The sequence below is a fragment of the Apteryx mantelli genome, chromosome 2 (genome assembly GCF_036417845.1).
Source record: "Apteryx mantelli isolate bAptMan1 chromosome 2, bAptMan1.hap1, whole genome shotgun sequence".
Lineage (NCBI taxonomy): Eukaryota > Metazoa > Chordata > Aves > Apterygiformes > Apterygidae > Apteryx > Apteryx mantelli.
Genome location: NC_089979.1, coordinates 16,133,771 through 16,155,209, shown reverse-complemented (window position 1 = coordinate 16,155,209; position 21,439 = coordinate 16,133,771).

The following is a 21,439-nucleotide window of genomic DNA, read 5'->3' as shown; positions in this document are numbered from 1 at the left end:
CCAAAACCAAAAAAAAAAGTTACAATAAAGCACAATATTTAGAATACTTCTGGGGCCCTCAGTTTCCACTGAACTAAGGGAATTTCGTGATGGCTTGGATCTTCCCAGGATCGGGCCCAGGCTGAGCAAAAGCATATGAGAATTCTGCAGCAAGTCCAGCATCTGTGTATGGGCTTATGTCGCAACATGTATTTTTAAAGGAAAGATGCTTGAACAAGAGGACTAGTACCCAGTTTTAATGCAGCTGCCAGCCTACCAAATGGGTTCAAATTCAAATTCATTGAGGATCATCTGAATATTTATCTCCTTCAAATCATTTTTATAGCAGATCTTGTAAGGGCAAGAATCTATCATTTCACTACTCTCTACAGCACCTCAGTGCCCTTCTCTTTGCATTTCCACTCCCAGATTCCCCTTCCAATAACATTCAGTGGGAATGATTATGTGTCTCTCTTGCTGTTTACCAAGGCAAGCTTTCTTGAAAAAGAAGCCTATTGTCACATGTACATAGAGCTTGCCCATTAAAACCAAGAAAGATTAGTTTTTCCTTTACAGGAATTAAAATAAAAACAAGAACACTGCCTGGTCTTTCCCTGTTCAAATTGTCAGACCCTTCCCAACACTTGCCATACTAGCAAGATAATCCTATACAGCAGAACCAAAGTTAAACTGATAGACAAGAACCAAAGTGTATAGCTACTACTGCAGATACACTTTGTTTTTCAGGGGGTTAGGACAGCCTTTTTCTCTCTGAAATGTGATCAGAGAGAAAATAGACAATAAATTCTGTATCATGCTGATCAAACACCATTAGCAATGTACAGGAGATTTGACTGAGCAAAGTCTGAAAGCTTTGGCCTTCATATATAGGTATTATCCTTATTTTTTATAACTTTAACTATGCTTTCGGTTGAGAGCTCTCAGTTCAGTGAAATAGATGAAGACTACTCAGATGAGGCCAGCTGGGACCCCTGCCATATAGAGCCAACAAGTGCTTCGGCCATCCATGTCCCCAGGTACAGGGCCTTACAAGGTACCAGCTACATTATTAGCAGCAGAGAACTTTTTTCCCAGTCAGTTATTAAAAGACTTAGATTAGCTTTTTAGATGAAAAGACTAAGGATTAGCTTTTTGAGAATGATAAATTAAATATTTACAGAAAAACAAGTTCTTCTGCTCTGGTGCTATACTTACTGACAGTGTGCTTGACTCTTTTATCATAAAGAGTAAAGCCTCCTTCAGGATATAAGCAGCCACTTACTACAAAGAGGTGATTAAGTGGCTGAGATAGTCCTGAGGCAGCGCATGGTTATGGTATTGTGTTCTTTTTAATCCCACAGCATGCTCTCTTGTAAGTGAAGTGGTAATTTCTTATAGGCCAATTTGAGTCAACAGCAAGTGCTTTGACGCCCCTATAAACAAGTACTGTGCATAGCACCGTTTACATTTCTTGATACTTAGCTGTTCAGATGGGTTCTTTAAAGTACATGGTTTCATATCAGTAGGAAAGCTCTGTTACCTCTGCTAGTATCTTGCTTTAACTATTTATGTATTGCTTTTTGGAGGGGTTTAAGCATCCCTGTCTGCTATTACAGTCGAAACTTGGCAACACCTCTGAAAAGCAAGTGTGTTGACAGCATCAAACACAATTTTACCTGGAAAATTTTTCAGCTCTTAGTTCAAGGCAAAGGTTTAGAAAGAATATTGACTGCACAGGGACTACTAAGTGTTTCCTATTAAGAGAAGAGCGTGACTCAGAGCTCATGGAAGGAATGGCAATTCTTGAGTCCTAACAGTGAAAGGACAAAACTGCACATAAGAGAATGATACTCAGGCAGCAGAGATAGCATCTACTTTCCTCTTGCCATGGAAGAATATTGTAGATTTTAATATAATTATTTTACTGCATTTTTAAGCTTCTATCATGAATTCTAGAGCATAAATAAGGATGTTTGCTGAATTCTACAGGAGAGGGTAGAAAAATCTATAGGAAGAAATATCAATAGAAATGTACGTAATTGTTCAAATTACTCATTGTTACTATAATTTTTCATTAAACTGTCCACTTTTTCTGTCACATCATCTTGTGATCTGCGTCAGCACTAATAGTTGTTTATAGTTAAGGTATATGCAGTTCTTATGGAAAGTGAAGAAATAGTTTAAAGCTGTTCAACCTATTTGGTCCTTTTCTTTCCACTAGTGCAACTGTTAAACTAATACAAGTAGGACTATTCTATCTCATTTAATCTTTTTCTTGCTTGCTTGTCAGCAAAACTGCTATCATGGTTATTGGTTTCTACACAGCACTTAAAAACCTCTGTTCTAGCCCTACAGATTCTAAGCTGGCGTCTTTTCCTATTTCTGTTTTCTCTTTTAATAAAACTGGGTATTTTCCAAAGCCTGCATAGAAGAAGCAGTTTTATATATGAAGGTGGTTTTTTCAGTAATTTAAAACATTCCAGATTTATATAAATTGTTTTTTTAAATGATCCAGATTGACAGCATTGGAATCCAAAGTCCCCTAAAACTATACAGTCTAGCTATATGTAATGGAGTCAACAGTAATTTCTCCATGGTGTGCTAGTACTTTGTTTCAATGCCACCTGGTAGGAGGTATCTTTCTGGCAGCACAGTGGTGCACCTTGAAGTGTCGGGTAGAAAGACAAATGCTAAAACTGCTCACTAGAGTTCCAATTAGAGCCAGCATTGATGGGTTTCTTTGCCTATGCAAGCTTCAGCTAAACAACTAAGGCCCTAAACAGCACACAGGACTGCAGAAGTAATTAAACATTTTGTTGTGTACTGAAAATGGCTCCTTCTGTCTTCTGTTAACAATATATGCACTGGGAACATGCAGGGAGATAAGGAGGCTTTTGCACTTTTCAGCTTACTGTGGAGACAGACCAAAGACTGGATAGGTGAAAGATGCTGTATTCTGCTAGCAATCCCTGGAGCCATCTAACCCATGGGAAGAAGGAGCACGCAAGAAAAACAAGTTAAAACGAGTGATTTACCTGACAGGATGTCAGGCAAATACATCATAAGCACAGAGCCTACTTTAGCATATTGGCAGCTGCTCATTGTGAAGAGGTGATTAAGTGTCTGAGATGGTCCTGAGGCAGCGTATGGCTTAGGTTTTGTGTTCTGTTTAATCCCACAGCATGTACTCTTGTAAGTTATGTACTCACATTTGCAGGAGACAAATTTAGAATATTTGCTAAATGTCACAAAGCCTGCATGGATTTCCTGCATTGCAGCTGAAAGCTGACTGATATAAAAACTGGTATAAAAATTGGATTGACTTGCAAGTGCTAACCCATTTCTAATCACTTCACATTGTTTAATCATTTACAGGAAAAATTTATACAGGTAAACTAATTGATGAGACTAGCTCATTCAATTAAAGAAAATAATTGAGGCCAGTTTCTAAAGCCAGGTAGGTCAGGTCAAATATTTTGCTACTAAGTGCACTACTACTCCTACCTGTCATTGACTGTGTCAAACAGTGTTATAGTCAGCTTATTTTTCATAGAAAGCAAAATTTTTCAATTCATTAGTTTGATATGTGCATTTTATATCCATTTGCCTGGATAGATAGGTCCTCTGTGTCTCTTCTTTGGCACAATACTTCAGGAGACCATGAGATAACATTTGGCAGTTGTCGCTGCAGGAACCTGTGTATCCAGAACTGAGTTCACTACTTGCAAATGAATTTGTTTTTATTTCTGTGCTTTACCTTTGACCTCAAGAACAGTGTGCTCTGTTTTTCTGAGAGGAGATAAAGACAAGACTGTCATCCCCACCCAAAACCTATATGTGCACACAGCTCATCCTGGTATGTACACAGGTGGAGTAAATTCCTCCACCCTAGGCATACATATCTCATACTTAATCCACTTTCCTGTCTGGGCAAAGACATGTTTCCACCTTCTTATCTCTTCTCCCATAACAATCAGTGACATGGCCTACATGAAGAGAAGGTGCACGAAGCAGATGCCTGTCCAAGCTGTGGCCCTGACAGCTGACACTCCAGCCATCCCTTTCTCTAGGAGACCAGCTGGAGGACGTGTAGAAGGAAGGTGTCGGGGAAGCTTACGGTGGTTGGACAGACTCAGCTATATGTCTCTAGCATTTGGCCTGGAAGTGTGTCTCAGGTCCTGAGCCTAGTGGCTGTCCAGCTCTGTTCCATGGTAAGATTTAGGTATGTACCTTCCTTCCCATCCAGTTTACATGGGAAGGAAACTCAGGTATGGAGGCTGGAAGGGAGCTGCGGTATATCATCAGAGGACGAAACCTATGGGTATACCACTGGGAACACCAAACCTCAGAGTGAGAAGCTTGTAGACAAGTAAGAGCTTGAAGCCTGCAGCATGCCAGAAGCCTTTGGTGGGAAGCTGAACTGAGTGACTTGAGTGATTCCAACGGATGAAACTCATTTCTCTCTCCCTTCCTGAGAAATAATTTGGCATCTTGCTTTTCTGGAATAGGCCAATGACACTTTGCTACCTCAAAGGGTGTTATGTGGGCATGCTTATGTTTATAAATGAGACATGGCACAATTTTTAATGAACAGTACATTTGCCAAAAAAAATTTTGGAAACCAAAACTGAAAAAAGTTGACTGAAAAAAAAATATACCTGGGTATATTATGAAATGCCAAAAAAAATTGCTCTGACATTTTCAAGTAAAACTTTGGGGGTTTTGTGTCAGGCAACATTTTTCATTAAAGAAACCATCAAAATTTAAATGAAAGAAGGAAAAATACAGGATTTAAACGATTTGAAACTTGTATGCAACAAAACAAAATATTTAACTGTGGGCTGAAAAACATGTTTTGAACTCCTAAAAACTTAACAAGGAGGGGAGTTGTTTTTCCCTCTCCCCAAAATGAAACTTCTGCTTTCATCATAACTGATTTTCTTTACTTATATTTTGTCAGGCATGTGAACCACCAGACTGAAACATCCCATTATTATCTCACCTATATTCATAAGGCACTTTGAAACAACCAGAATATAACTGCTAAATATCATTTATATATTTTTAATCATTTTGTCCATTCCAATTTGAGATGACACTACCAAGCAGAGATTGTAATTACTCTCTATGGAAACAATTTACTCTTCTAATAACCCTTATTAGATGCTCTAATATTCAACGCAATCTGTACTCAATAATTGTAGTCAAATGGTAAATTAAGATATTTGCTATTGAACTTGATGAAAGTTCAAAACTTTTGTGAAAAAGATAATATTAATATAAAATAGGAAAAAATACAAAGAAAGGTGTTGCAAAAATAGCAGACCTTTGAATACGGTTGCAAATGTTACAGTACTATTATGCTGGAGTCCTCTACACACAGCTTTAAAGCCCACAGCAAGTCTATTATTTAATGTAAAGACTCAGCTGTAGAAAGAAATACCCAACTGCATAGTCATAAACAATTAAAGACTGGAGTTTTAGCTCTGGGAGTGAGATTTATTCATTTATGAATATAGTTTGTTAGTCCTTAATCCCAACAATACCCTGTAGAAAACAATGACTGAAAGAGTCAGGTAAACACCTTTGTGTCCCACTGTTGCAATGCAGAAAATTCCCTATATTGGTATTGAATATAAGCTGAAGATGGATCATGGAGGTGATAACTGTGGCAGAGTGGGACTGGCTGCAGTACAGGGTTTGCCGTTTAGTTTGCTTTGAGGTGAGAACCATACATCTGAAAAGCCAGAGGGACACTTGGAAGACTGCCAAGTGACTGTCTAGTGCATATATACTTCAAACTGTGCAATCTGGTCTGCTAGCTGGATCATCTGTTGACATGAGCATATAGCTGGAAAGCTGTGATGTATTTGTACCTGTTCATTCAATCTTAAAATTATTTAGTTATTCAGGAGCCATTTGCTATTGCTGCAGCCTGTGATGAAGACGACACTTTCACTCACACAAACATACACATTTTCATAGTCAATATTATTGGTGTCCTTTTTGGCTGTTCTTCTTTCAGAAAAAAACTTAGAAAGAAAATATGATTTATTTTCTTTTTTATAGAAAAAGAAAGCATTTTTTTCTTGAAATATTATCTATCTAGTCAAATAAGAGTAGTTTATGTTCTATTGTGTTGAGGGCATTTGAGTACTTATGTCTTAATATGACTTAGGTTATCCAGACATGTGATGGATTCTCTCATGTTGTGTTTCCTATGAGAAATGATTTTTTTGGCATCTAAGTCAAGAGTGAGGTACAATTCAGTCATAAATTCTAGGCTGCAATCTATGGGGCCTCTCTCTAATGGATAAAGTCCTCTCTTGCTCCATTTGTGTTTCTTATCCAAAAATGCTCCCCAAACCTCATTTTGGGTACCCTTTTCCCTAAGATAAAGTTATGTGCCAATTTGCTGGCTCTTTTTTTGGTGGAAGGAATTGGCTTCAGCAGAATGGAACTCCCTTCTCCCCTTCCTTCATCATTTAGTTTATTGTTTGATGACTAGAACACACTCCTCAGGAGGAGAACACAGTGGTTTGAAACTCCTTTGCCTCTGGAGTGAAGAGATCCAAGTATTCACACTTCCCGAGTGCAGTAACCGCTAGAGTCTTACATGAAAGGTGCTTTATTCTTGAATCATGTTTTAAAAATGAGTTCTGTGCAATTCTTTCAAAAATGCTTGTATGTCTTTGTGGGATCTGGTTTGGAGATTTTAAATCAGCATCAGATGGCTTACCTGAAACAGAATGCAAAATATTGGCTGAGGTTCTTTGGTCTGGGTTACCCTGGAGGTCAAACAAAGCAATCAGTGACCTCACTGGCAGTCAAACATAGCAATCTAATGATAGAAAGCAAAAGTGTACAATGAAAAGAGCTTAATATCATTCTTGTTATATTCCCATAGGCAATAAAAATGTTTTAAGAATTAACATATAATGCAATCTTGACACACTTGGGCAGATCAAATTTTTGCACTGAAAAACCATTCCCTTTTCTAAAAGCAAAGCAAAACAAAACAGAAAATCTCTTTATCTGCAGGATGAATGAGCCCCCTCAAAACACTATAAATGTTACCCTGGCAGTGATCCAAGTGTTGTGATGTGGAAGGTCTAAGTTGCTTAATTTTTGCATTTGAAGCCTTTGTTAAAAAATGTTTTAATCTTGTCTTGACTCCACTATAGTTTAAAGCCTGGTTTAACATTCCAGTCAGGCCACAACAAAGAGCATCATTGTTTAACATGCTTTTCCTACAGAGCCTGTCAGATGTGCTGCATTATCTAAACAATGTTGGCAGCAAGTACACAAGTAACAAGTGTGAATCAAATCAAAGATGTCCACAAACCCAGACTCCAAGCTTCAGCATTCCCAGACTCCAAGGGTATAGCAAGAGTGCCTGGTTATCAATAAGACTAATCAATGATAAGCCTATCATTTGGGATCTGAATTTGAAATGTGATGGCTTCCTGCTGGGTGGGGAATGACCCATGACATTTTGTGCTCCTATGCCACATTGGAGCCACCACATTAGGAAGTATTCAGCTTTGTGCTTCACCTCTAACACCAAGAAAGACTGCTGGTCCCAGAAGAACATTGTCTGATCCTTGCTGACAGGCAAGGCTTCAAAACCCAGTGCAAGGGATAAGCAGTGAAGGTGAGGGCTTGGCTGCTGCTGCTGCTGCTGCTGCTGCTGCTGCTGCTGCTGCTGCTGCTGCTGCTGCTCTTAACACCAGTCTCAGGCTCACCTTCAGCATACCTGTTCTGCTCAGTACCATCCTAGCAGTGTTGGCTACCTCCCTGAAATCTGTCCTCTTGGCTCTTCATGGGAGCTCTCCCTCACCTGTTTGAAATCAAGCTAGCAAACACCTCCTATTTAAACTTTGAAACTAGTCTGACTTATGATGAGTAAAATGTGTTAGGGACTGATTGTATGAAGAGCTCAGCCTGAAGGTCTGAGGAAAGCTGCACAAAGAAGCCATCTATGCACAGTCTTTGATGCTGTGAATATAGGTGCCTTCACAATAAAGAAAGACACCCGTGGAAGAACTTATCAAATTATTTTATTTCTTTATTATTCCTGCTTCCAGTGGACAATACTTGCCTTCAAAAGAAATTTGATTTTTCAAAAATGTGTTTTTGAAAACATACCTTAATACAAGAAACAGTACCCTTAAGTTTTGAAGGGAGTTTATTTCAGAGAAAGATACATTAAACAATAAAATCAAGTGGTAAGAAGAAGATTAAATATATTTAGTGCAAGCAGCTAATACTAGTAAATATGAATCGTGGTTCCATGTGTTTGTCATGCAATAACAATTAGTCTGAGGTTCTGTAAGAGTATTAGAACTTTTACTGTGGGAGGTGCCATTATATAACATGCAGATTAAGGAGCCTGGATGTGGTAGATGCTAACTGAAAATCCCAGTCTTTGTAATACGGTAAAATTGGGTTCAGCTGTATGGACTTAGAAGGGATAGAGCTTGCCCCGATTTCAGCACACCACAGCACCAGTGAAAGAAGAGGATCTTCCTTTTGCCACTTTGTTACTCCATGTTATCAAATATTTTACTTTCTACACTCACAAGAAGAAACCCTAACTAATTGACTACTATGCAGGATTTTGCTGCTGGGACTGAGTTTACCCAAAAGTATAAAAAGTCTCATCTTCTTATGCCTTTTGATATTATTCTTCAAAAGCCGGCTATCACTTTTGTAATGTTACACTTTTTTTCTTTTAAACGAAGAAATACATAGCTCACATACACAGGAATAAATCTGACAGGATTGTTCAGTATGGCAGATATTCACCAGAAATCAGAAACATGCCAAGTTCAGTTAGCCCTCAATGTCAGGCTTGGGATTTTATACAGAGTTAAAAAATACAATATGGAATACTTTATTTTCAAAACATTTCAACAATGTATATGTCTATTTTTGTATTGTACTTGAAACATAACACACAAAAATTATGGCACTTCATTTAAGTTTGAGCAAATTTTAAAAAAAGCTTTTATTGTATGAAACTTGATTTTGTGATTAACAACAAAGAAAAACAATTTCTTGTCTTTTTTAAGAGTTTAAGGATTAAACTTTAAATTTTGGTAGGTTTCTTTTGTGGCTGCTTCTTGGAAAAAAAGTTGATTCAGACACTTCGCTAGGAGGAAAACATCCTACACTGGCATGGAGAATAAATGGGCCCATGTAACAGGGATTTTCTAACTCTGATTCTTGTTCTCCTTAATTTTTTAATTATATTTTATTGTAATAATGAAATGCAACATTACAGAAATACAATAAAAGATCATCATCAAAATGGAGGAAGACACAAGAGAATCTCCAATAGGATATAATTAAGAATGATGCCAACAAGTGTGTATGTATCATTTCATCTTCTCTGTGAGCAGGGCAATGAATTCTGCCTTTGTAAAAATTATTAGTTTTAAATTAAAACAATATTATGATAAAATTAGATTAAATTATGGCTGAAGCTCCTTATTTATTTTAACACTGTAATTATTAGTTTCCAACTTCTAAAAGATTTTAATTTTTGTCTTTAGGAACTCTGTATTTCAAATAACTTCTAAATGCCAAATTTTGTAGGAAGGAGATATTCCACTGGGAGAACGATGTCAACATGAATAAAGCAGGACAAGAGGAAACTCAAATGAAAAACAAATGACATAAACAATAGTAAAAGGATTTAAGAAAATATTTGTAAGTTTTGCCAACCTGATTCATTTTCTTCATCCTGAGGGAAAACCATGGTTGATCCATTGAAAATAGATGCAAAAATTTGCTTTAAGTCCAAATTCTTATCCTAACTTCTTGTCAACTGACAAAGAAGATAAAGACTGGCAGTTTTACTTTCTCCTAACGGTGAAACTTCTAACAGATTTCGTTTCACAAAATGTTCGCAGAATTAGAAGTGGGATTATCTCTTCCCTTCAAGTGCATGCTCTCTCTCTCTCTCTCTCTACTCACTGCTACAGTTTTCCTAACCCTGGCTGCACACTGGAGGCCACCGCATGCCACCAGCCGTGCCATCTGCCTACACCAGCCATGAACTCAAGGTCGTATTTCCCTTTCCTCCCCTGCCGATCCTGGGAGAAAGGGAATCGGATCGTGAACCACGCTCATTTCTTCCTCCACATTTGTATGCCTCTGCTGAGTACTCATGTAGACAGTACTTCATTTCTCTCCTCCAGTCTGGACAGAAAAAGGAAACTGGCCCCACAAAACCTGCTTTCCTTCCTAGGAAAAAGCCAGTAGGGTGACTGATAATGAGGCCCTTAAAATATTCATATCCAGCTAGCATTAGATGAACCCAGCATCTCCTCTTAATCACCTAAGGCTGCACTGTGTGATGTCCAATCAATATTCCAGCTCAAAATTATATTAGTTAATTGTGACCAAAAGTTATTACATTTTTACATGGCTATAAAATACAGATGATACATCCGCCCTTTTAGATGGCATCTCTAACAATTGTCATTGAGCAGTAATCCTTTATTGAAAAGTCTGGTTGCAGTTTAATGAAACCTGTGTAAAATTTTAAACTGTAATTATTTTAATCTTGCTTCCCTGGCAGATTAATGAGGAGCATTTAACATCGTTTCTCACTGATCTCTTTTAATTTATTCCTGCAATATTTATTCCCATTCTGTTTTAAGACTGTCCAGAAATGATTTTGGATTATCTCAGCAGATATGGGAGAAATCAGGTAACTGCTTTGATCCTTTTGATGTTGTGTTAAATTGCCTAATAACTAGCAGTGACCAGATGATACTTTGTTTTTAAAGCAATCATAAACTGGCAACATCCATTTGTCTTATATAATTGGGTCAATTTTTTTGGTCACAATCTGGCTACACAGCATAACCTTACTGACAGAAGAAGGTACAAGCCTCCATGGTCTCAGAAGAATTTTCAGATGAGGGTCCTCAGCTCTGTTAGTTAGTAAACTTCCTTTTTCACATGAACTCCATCCTTTCTCTGCAATTTGATGGAGACTAAAATTTCCAGGATAGGCCATTAGAAGCCATAAGCAAGGTAGTATTTTTAAAAGTGAAAATATGGTCAGAAAAGAAACTCCTGGGTACTAATGTCTTGGAAAAAATGGCCTTAATCTTAAAAGAGTTAAATAACTCCCAATAAAATTCATATTCTGTGATTTTAATGGGCTTTAACATATTTCAGGCTGTCTTTGGGCAACTCATAACAGAAGAAAAGAGAGGAGAGATTTGGAATCCCTCATATAAGGAAACTCACAAAAGTGAGACTCAAAGAACGGGTAAAAAGCACCCTTAACAGGCCCGCCTGTATTTTGAGGTGTTTCATGACGGCCACTTGTGCCAGAAGCAAAGAATTCAGCCGCAAGACAGAAATCTATTGTGGGAGGGCAACAGAGCTCACTTGGCCCCATAACAACTTATTTCATACGGGCCACTTGTAGGCATCAAGCCAGCATGTAGCCCAGACTAATCTGACTGACAAAATCACATTATCTACATAGATGTGTGCATTTGTTTTGCGCCTGCAATTGTCAGTCTTTCTGCTTATCTGACTGTACCTGTAACTTTTGACCTGTTGGCCAATCTCAGTCAGAGAAAAAAGATTGTCACTGATAAAATTCTTCAAGTTTAATAAAAAGGTATTACTGTCCAGAAGAAAAACAAATCTTTGGCAAGATCCATTTAGGAATGGGCTGGAGATGAGCTCAGACCAAGGGGGAGAGAAGGTCTAAATGCCTGAAATGCAAGAAAAGCTTTTAAATGGGGCTTACACTTCTCTAGACACCAGAAAATCCAACCATGAGGCACAAATCCATAGGAAATCAGGTTTCATTCGTTCCGCTGCACAGGGACCTCCTTGTTTGTACTAAAAGCAAGGATAACTTTCAATGCAGTTTCACTTTCCACCAATATTGTTTATTTATACTGCACTATAAATGTTAATGGCATTTTGCCTTTCCTCCAGTGTTTCTGTCTTGAGGAACTTAGTCTACGGGCCAAAATGTTGTCCTCAAATTCACTTGCTCCAGGAATGGTTCACTGTTAACTAGATACATGAAGTAAGTGTTTCCATTGAAGTCAGTCAGAATATGCGCCTCTCCCTGCTGCGGTGTGATGAAAATTCTTAAGAGGGACTGATGTGAAGAGAAGTCTCATGTTCTGATCTCCAACCTTTGCCCAGGGGATCTCTGGAACAGTTAAGTCAAAACAATGAATATATTTAACTTATAAGCAACTTGTTTTCAATGATATTTGGATTCCTCATTAAATGAAGCACACTGTTAAATATTTATTTGCAGAATGTTAGACATATTACCACCTCTTTCACAGAGGGAAAAAAGCCCTTTGTCAAGAAAGGAACATATCCATTCTTAGACTGATAGACTCAAATTTCAAGGGAAGTGTGACACAGCGCCACATATTGATCTTGAATGCTGCCTCTCTATGCAGGGGTCAATTCTGCCTGATGCTCAGTGCCTTCAAACCACTCTGGAAGCTGAAGACAAGTGTCATCTTGCCTGATGCTGAGCACCATCCTCAATGCAGGCTTTCTCAACTTTTTTGGTTAAATGTAAATGGAATTGTTGATCGGGCGTTATGTATTTTCTTACCCAGCTAATATAAAGGTTTGGTCAATTTGCAAAATAAATGAAACTAGTGCAGCTGACATAGCAGCAGTTCTGTATTGTAATAAGAAGGCAGGATATTATTATAAAGACAACAGTGTATTAATGAGTGCTTTTATGATGTTCATTTCATTGCTCCATCTTTACATAGGTATTTCCACTGCTAGTTTGATACCGGAAGTAAATCTTTCCATGCCACTTACACCTTTTCTTCCCATGAACTACATTCCTGTTTGTTTTTGCAGCCACAGGGACTGATTCTCATTCATGAAGAAGAAAGTTTCTTCACATTGTTGTGTCACTTAAAACCATTCCAAGGCCTTTTTATATGGAATAGAGGCTATACAGTATTACTAAGAATTCCAGCCATAGCATTTAAGTACTGGAAGTCCTAGCATGGAATATTTAAACATATTCTGAATATATTGCTAGTAGGTTTCAGTTAAGGCTTGTGAGAAGTATAGGACAGGCAGATCAGGTTATTCTTAATGTGTCTTAAACTTACCAAGATAAAGACGAGCTTCTCTCAGAATTAACTCACTAGCTTAACTGGCATAAAAGGCAAAGTACGCTATGTACCTAGACTTTTCAGATATAATACTGTGCCCAGGCTAGGAAAAACGTGTGTTCTTACCTCACTCTAGGTGTTAAAAAAAAAGAAAAAGAAATAGAATGCTAGTGAAGATCTGTTTTTCACATTTAAACAAACTGAGAAGAACTTTAAATAGGAGTTTAGGGATTATTAACTACATTGTTAGAATGTAGTTAAAATATACCTTCTGTCTTCACTTCATGCTAATTATTATAGTCTTAACCAACATATGATAAAAATGTAGCTTTTATGCCTAATGGACACAAAGCCTCAGAAAACAATAACCAGAAGTGCAGTTTTATCATTGTATAAACAGGAATAAAGCTTTTAGAAGAATTTTAGTAGTTTAATATCTTAAATCCAACTTTCAGTTATCATTCAAGTGTTTAAGAACCCTTAGTAAACTAAGCATCTATGTTAATGGACTTAAAGTTATTCAGATTTTAGTTTTAGCAGGACACACATAATTTCACCAGTGAAGGCTTATGTCACTTCTGACATGGAAATAGAAGTTCCTAAGTTATTTGGCAAAAATAAAACTGTTAACTGATATATATAGCCATATATATCCGTAAGGAAAAGGTGAAGAGAGAAGAAAAAGTCACCTTCTTCCATTTAGGATTTTCTAGTACTTAGGATTTTCACATTCTCCTTGTTTCTCAAAAAAAGAAGAGGCAAGGCTGATATTACTTCCTTTGCACTTATAGCCGCTGGCCTTACAACAAAACAGGTTTCCATTAATGCTCATCTCCTAGCATTTACCTCAGCTTGTTGTCTAGGCTCCTTCTACAGCAATGAAGGCAGGTAGTTTCTCCAGAAAGTCCTCCTTTCTACTTGTATCGGCTCTCTTGAGCCGATATGAATTGCTCTCTGGGGTTCCTTAGCTTTCTTCAGTGACTGCAGAGGAAGACCAAGCAACAACTTTGACTAAACCAAATGGTCAGTTAAGTGAGACGAAACCCCAGATGCAACCCCAGAACCTAAGGAGCAGAGATGAAGAAGGTCTACTGGCATAATAGCTTTATAGAGATAGTGTCTGGGAAAAGCAAAGAGGCTTTTCCAGTAAGAGGAAAAGTAGCTTCTTCTTTTCCCCATTGCAAGTGGAAAAAATACACCATTTTTGACATATCTTGAGGAATCAATTTTTTAAAGTAATTTTAAAAGACTTATTTTGGGATTAATCCAAGAGCACTGCCTCAGTAAAATCAGATCATTCTTGTCTTATTTTGACCTTTAAAATGTTTTAGTAAGCTTTTATATATACATAAAGACAATGAACTCTGTTACAAAAAGGATCTTTTGAAATGCAAAACTGGAATATACCTGGGTATTTCTGACCACCTCAAAAATACTTTTCTCTTTTTATTTTTCTGAAACAAAATGTGGTAAAGAATCCACATTTGTAAGCATTGCACATTAAACCAAATAAACAGTTTCCATTGGGAACTATTTTGCTTCTAACTAGAGCGACCTGCAAGGCAGTTGGGCACTGGGAGTTGAGGGAAAAGATGCAGGTTAGCCTGTGGCACTTGTTTGGCTGGTTCTACAAGATAATGCAAAGGACAATATTACATCAGAATCGAAAGATTTGCTGTTTCTTAAAAAGATCAGGTATTCAGGGAAACTATTCCCTCTCCTTTCAGGAGACTCTCAGGTGCTGCCACTTTGAGAAGACTGAGGGTAGAAAAGCAAGTGAAAAGGTTTTCAAAGCAAACTGGAAATGAGTGCCACAAGGAGGTCCCTGAGAAATGCATTGTCGGGCGCATCTGAGCGCCCCGGGCGTCTCAGTGAACTATAAAGAGGTGATGCTTCAGAGAGAGCGTTGTCCCGGCCTCCAGTTCAAAAATCCAGCAAAGAAATGAGGGACTCAGGCCAGAGGGCTGGAAGGATACAATACAAAGTGGAACAATAACTTGTCCAAGCACAGATCAGCCCTAAAAATTAAGAAAGCTAAGGTTTTACATAATTAAAGGTGTGGCTGCACCAGAAAAGTACATGAGCCCAGGGGGATTAAGACTGGCCTACACCAAAAAGGGTTACTTGGTAATAAATAGCTCTTAGAAATGGTAATTATGTTATGCCCTAATGTTATTTACTGCCTAATATTGTTCACTGTGACTCCTTTAATTAATCTACCTGACATTCTCACTAACTCATTTCTTTTATCCTTTGCTGAGATTAAAGGTGCTTTTTATCTTACTGCTTTTATGTTCATTCTTGGGTGAATCCACTATGAAATTAGATGCCAGTATGCATCTTGAGCACCTATAGCACTCACTTTCAGGGTTCACAACATGCTTACTGCCACTTCTAATAGTACTGAAAGTTCTTGACATTGCTGATCACTTTGATCACTTACCTGAAACAGGATAGTAGTTCCTAAAATACAGCATTTTCCATTTTACAGAATCCCTCAGAGCATGTTTTTAGAGTCATTCTTAAACTAATATAAGAACCCCAGACCTTTTTCAAATGAAGCTTTCTCACTTGCCTCTCAGTCACTATGAGAAGCTATCTAGATAAATTACCCTGTAACTTTTCTTTGCTAGTTTGCCCAAAAACTCACAAACACCCACATTATTCTTTCCCAAAACTAGTTTTACTCTCCTAGGATATCTTTGAACTGCTTTCAATTATTCTGACTGGTCAAGCTCTCCACTGAAAATGCTCCAGTTCCCTGAAGCAGATCCTCCTGATGACTTAAGCAAGAAATAAATATAATTATTTCACCTTATGGTAAATTGCCCATGATCAGCTCTATGCTGCAAAGCATGTTCTTATGGCCCTTTATAATTGCGGTAGCTGGTTCACCAGCAACATTTTATCCTCAAACACATACTCCAGGGCAGATTGAACAAATGACTTGTTTACAAACAGTTTAATGAGGAATAACTATGACGCACACAACTGTTTCATTTCCCTCTGTAGATGCAAACAAGCTCACTTCCCAGTTTCTCTACGCAGATGGCACCAGCAGATTCCTCTTTGGAGGCCTTTCAGTGAGTGACCCTGCGGCAAGAGAAACTCCCATCTCACTGATTTGCATCTGCCATCAAGTGCTCCGTGAAAGCGGGACAACAGCCGTGTCCAGCACTGTCCCTACCACTGGAGGTGGTCTTATCACCTTCAGCTTCTTCTCTGCATGTGTTACATGCAAACTCCCCTTACTTTACAGCACAAGCTCCTAGGACTTTTTACAAGGCCCTATTTGCACTCAGCACCCTCCCGAGCTTAGCACCAAGCTCTCCATAGCTGACACAAGCACCCAGGCCCAAGCCTGTTTCCACCTCTCACAATTCCTCTTTCTGTAGTCTAAGCGAATGTGTTTTACTTCGCCATCATTAAAAGAGTAGCCTTCTATTCTACGTCATTTAATTGTTATTTTCCTCCTCTTCACCTGCTATTTTAAACCACATATAATGAAATTTCCTCAGTGGTTTCTTCGCAAAATGTGTCATTGAGCTAGATTGCTACTCATACTGTTGCCTGGCTTGCTGACCAGCACTGTCTCAGGCTTTGATTTCTAAGATCTTGACAGGGAAATTTTTTTGTTCTAAGTTAAGACAGTCCCAGGTGCAAAGGGAGATCTTGCCCAGAGGTAGAATGGTTAGACCTGTGTTTTACAGAAGTACAACTAATAGTAATAACAAGAAGAACAAAACTTCTTCAGCCACACATGGGGAGTGAAAGTATGGGCAAAGGATAGATGTCATTGCATTTCTGACGAAAAAGTGAGATGTTTCAGTGAAAAAAAATCACTGAAAGGGGATTTTTTTTTCCTTCACTCAATTTCTCTTTTGCCAGAAAACACTGAAAATTCAAATTTAGTCCAAATTTGTGTTTTGTGATAATTTTTGCCATATCTGTCAGTTTTATACAGTGACTCTCCAGTTAGTCTGAGTTCTGTAACTCACATCAGTAACAATATAATTACTATTATAAGTTATCAAATTGTTGAACTAAAACACCAAAAAGATCCAGGATTTTGATATAAAGCTGCATCTCTTTGAAAATATGTAGTGAATGTCATCTTTGGAGAATGTTTTGGGATCGTCATCCCCTTGGCACTTAGTCATCTACTGCTACACATATTTAAAATACACAGTGTAGAATAAAATTCATAGAATATAGATATCAAGCTACTTATATGACATTACAACTCTCCCTGACTACCACCATAATAATACCCAATATCCAAGGCTATGCGGGGTAATAGGCCTAGCATAATTTCTCACTAAACTGATGATCTCTGTTCTGAGGCCTACTTGATATGAATACCAATCAAAGACGGGGCCTCGTTGGGAGATACTCATCAAACATATGTTCTGTCAATTTGATCGATCTCCGCTATTAGCATGTAATGATGAGACTCGGCAAAGCGCAGACAGCAGCTCACAGCCTGACTCATTTGACATTACCAGGTAGTACATGAGATATGTTGACTACCGTATGAATTTTGGGGGGATAAAAGTGGAAATTAGGAGATACTCTAGTGTTAAAATAGAGAAAGAACAAATGAGACAAATGCCTGGCTGCCAGAGTCAGAATTCTGGTCCTAAATCCCTCAGTTTAGGAAATCCTGGAAGTGCTATAGTTATATTTTATTGCTTACACTAACTGCCTCTATGTAAGATGGCTGTGACAAGGTGAAGGTGATAAATATAAAAGGCAGCTGAGTAGCTGAGCTATATTCCATTGATGTTTACTTATGCTTCCATAAAGCATTAAAATAAAGCATGAATGGTTTGTATCCAGTTTAGAAACAGGAACTAGAAGGGTAATCCTAAAGGGTTCTTTGAGCTGTTTTACTGAAGTGTCCTGTTTTCTCTTGATCCAACTTCATTTTTCACTTCTTGTCATTTATTACTACTGATACTTGAGTCTCAGCTAGAAGCAGCAGGGTTAATGTGTACTGAGGAACAGTTTCACTGAATGCTGCTAATCATTATCATTTTGCTAAAAAGCTGGCCATCACACAAATGTAGACATTATTAAGAGGAGAGCAGTGAGAAGTACCTTTGTGTGAGTGTGTGGCAGTGCAGCTACAACTTCTGAAATAATTAAGAGAGTGAAAAATACATTAATAACCTTTTATTGTGCTAGTTTCTTTATTGCAATTCACTCAATGGCATCAACAAACTAATGTTACACAAGTTAATGTTCTGGTAGGCTATACCAAGATGTTTCTCATTTTCTGTTTCATTCTCTCAGAAAGAATAAATAACACTACTCTTATTTTTAGCTCTTCAACCCACTGCTACTCTACATCACTTGGAGAATTTGTCAATTTTTGTAATACTAGTCATTATCTTTACTAACCAAAGCATTTTAGAAGTTAACATAGCCAGACATTGTAAACCGCTATAGTCTTGAAAAGTAGAACTAAAAATTGGCCTAGTTCATGGCTACAGCTCTTCCCGGGGCCATAGATGCTTGTCTCAGTTTCTGCGCTTTATGCACAGGAGATTAAAGACTCTACGCCAGACAGAAAACAGCAGTTGCAACAAGCCCAGGCAAAAAGGATGAGGGACATTGGAAGCCTAGGCAAACCCGCAGCCCCTGTCGGCCTCGATTCAGCCTGGACCGAGACCAAGAGATATGGCACTCTCTCTGGGCAGAATTCGTATCACCTCACTTTAGCCACCTAAAATTTCTGCATCTAGTCTAAGTTTGTCATCCACTTTTCCACTAAAGTTGGTAGAGAGGAGCAGGCATCTGCAGAATATGATTCACCACTTTCCATGACACATGGAAAGATCCAAATGGGCACTTTTGCAGTGTTATTCATCCCATTTGTTTTTCTCCTTTGATGAAAGAGTGATCCTGAATAGCTACCTGTGTAAAAAAAGGTATCTAATCTCATTTGCAGTTAGATTAGGTGAGTACCACTTCAAGCACATCATTTTCAGAGGAAAAGGGAAGCTTGTAAGATGGGCAGAGATTGTTTCCAAAATTGAGAGATGACCTTCTGAATTTTTCCCCTTATTTTTTCCTATAGACAGCCGTCGTTTACAAGTAATGCATTGGTCTTTGTGCAGTTTAGGAATACCTCAAATATCAAAGGTGATGTAATTCAAAGAGTCCTGTTGAACAAGTGTGTTACTGTTGCAAAGTTTCTCAGCAGATCAATTTGCAATGAGCACTTTACAGAGGGAACTCAGATAAGTCAGGGAATTGTCACTTATGTATATTGGCATTAAGAAAACAGCAGAAAGAGCTTGCTAATTATTCCTGGTGCACAATGTTGAGCAAGAACGTATGTTCTTGACACACCTGAGCAGAGACATCGTATTCTGAGGTTAACATTAGATTCAATAATGTGTCCATTTGCAATAAGCATTTGGCTTCCAAAGACATGATCCAAGCAGCTAGACTTTGTTTGAGGGTTCCCCGATGAACACAGGGAAGGAAAATTGGAGGTTGCAGTGCATCTTCTGTACAGCCTCCTCACCCTGGGAAGGACTCTCTGGCAGGTCTGTATAGTGAATGGGCAAATTCATCATCAACCTTCTTTTTCACACCAGTGCCCTCTTACTGGGGGGGGGGAAGAAACTTTACATGGCTGGATAAGAAAGAGAGATGAAATCTGAAAAATCACCAAAACTCAACTAATAGGTAAAATAGTTGTTTGAACTCATATTCATACACACAATGCCTATTCATTGCAAATGAAAATGCTTATCCTCCCCCCGCAAAATGATTTTCAGTGAAGTTGGGTTCTCTTTGTTGAAAACTGAACACTGGAAAATATTTGTCTTAAATAGTGAAAACCCAGTTTTTAAAAATACAATTAATATGTAAAAACTGACTAGTTTCCTGTTTTCATTTATGGTAAATGTCAGCTTCACTGACAAATTGAAAACAACCCTTTTTTTCTCTTTTCCCAACTTTCCCATGAAAAACAAATGGTATTTTCCTTCAACTCTACTGGCAACAGAAATGTCAATGTAGAAAGCCTTCAGGCATCAGACTGGGTTTCTCTTCAAAAGCACAAGGTTAATGAGTATATTGAGAATCATCAGGAACTCACAAGTCTTAGAGAACCTCAGATCCATCTGCTGGACTATTTGCTTGATGACTCACAAGAGGGTAAAAGGCTGAATTACCAGCTCCTTCATTCAAGACGATAGATAACACTTTCTAAGTCTTCCTGTACCAAAATGATCGATTCCCTCCTACAACCAGACTCTGTGTCTAGCTTTCAAGACATGAGAAATTCCCCAAAGGATGAGGACGTAATCTGAATTTGTAGAAGGCTTCTCACTTATTACAGGTCAGAAGTGTTTTTATTGGTAGTAAATAAAACAAGATATCAGACTTGAGAGACTTTGAAAATGTGTCATCAAAGAACTTGTGTTGAAAAATTATTCCAAAACAACACTGCCTTGTTACAAAAGAGGCAGTAACTCTTTTTTTTCTCTTTATTCAGAATTATTATTTGCTCTTCAAAAGTTTATTAAAAAAATTATCATACTTACGATTCTCCATGTTCATGGGTAAAGGTAGACTTTTGGGAAGGAAATGGTAAATTAACTGATCTTCGTAATATGTTGCAAGGTAAGAAGCTCTTGCTTTGCCTGTTTTGTAGCTGGAGAAACATTTTTCATAACCACATTCACACTAAGAAGCTTATATGTCATAAATAGTACCACATTTGAACAATTACAGAAGTAGTAGCTGTAAATATAGAAAAAGATACGATCCATGCTGAATAGAAGTGTCACTATCTGGTTCAGAGTGGTTAAATGGTTTGTCTAACACTATACAGTCAATGCTAAAGCTTGGATCAGAATTTGAGAGTTTTACTGAAACTTTAGTGAATACTTGGATTAATGAATTTTAATTCTGCCTGCAAAATATGTAACTGTTTAACAAATAGCTTAAATTCTAACTTTTAAAATATATTATTCATATTTTTTCCTCTCATTTTGTGTGTGGATGCAATGTTCCATATGCAATAGAAATTTAGTAATGTTGCCAAGGGTGCTATTTGGCTATAATTAGATCACAGTTAGAGTTGAATGGCAGGTTTTTATTCCCTTTTTATCTGAGCTGTATTTTTAAGTCACTGCCTTTTAAATAAAAATCTCAGACTTTGTCTTAAATTGCAGGGTAAAGCTACTGGGCTAATCAATTAATATTTGTGATCATCAGGCAAATTGTTTTTCCTACACTGATTCTTATCAGGATCATTGTTCTGTATGTGTACCTGATTATTATCAACCTGCAGG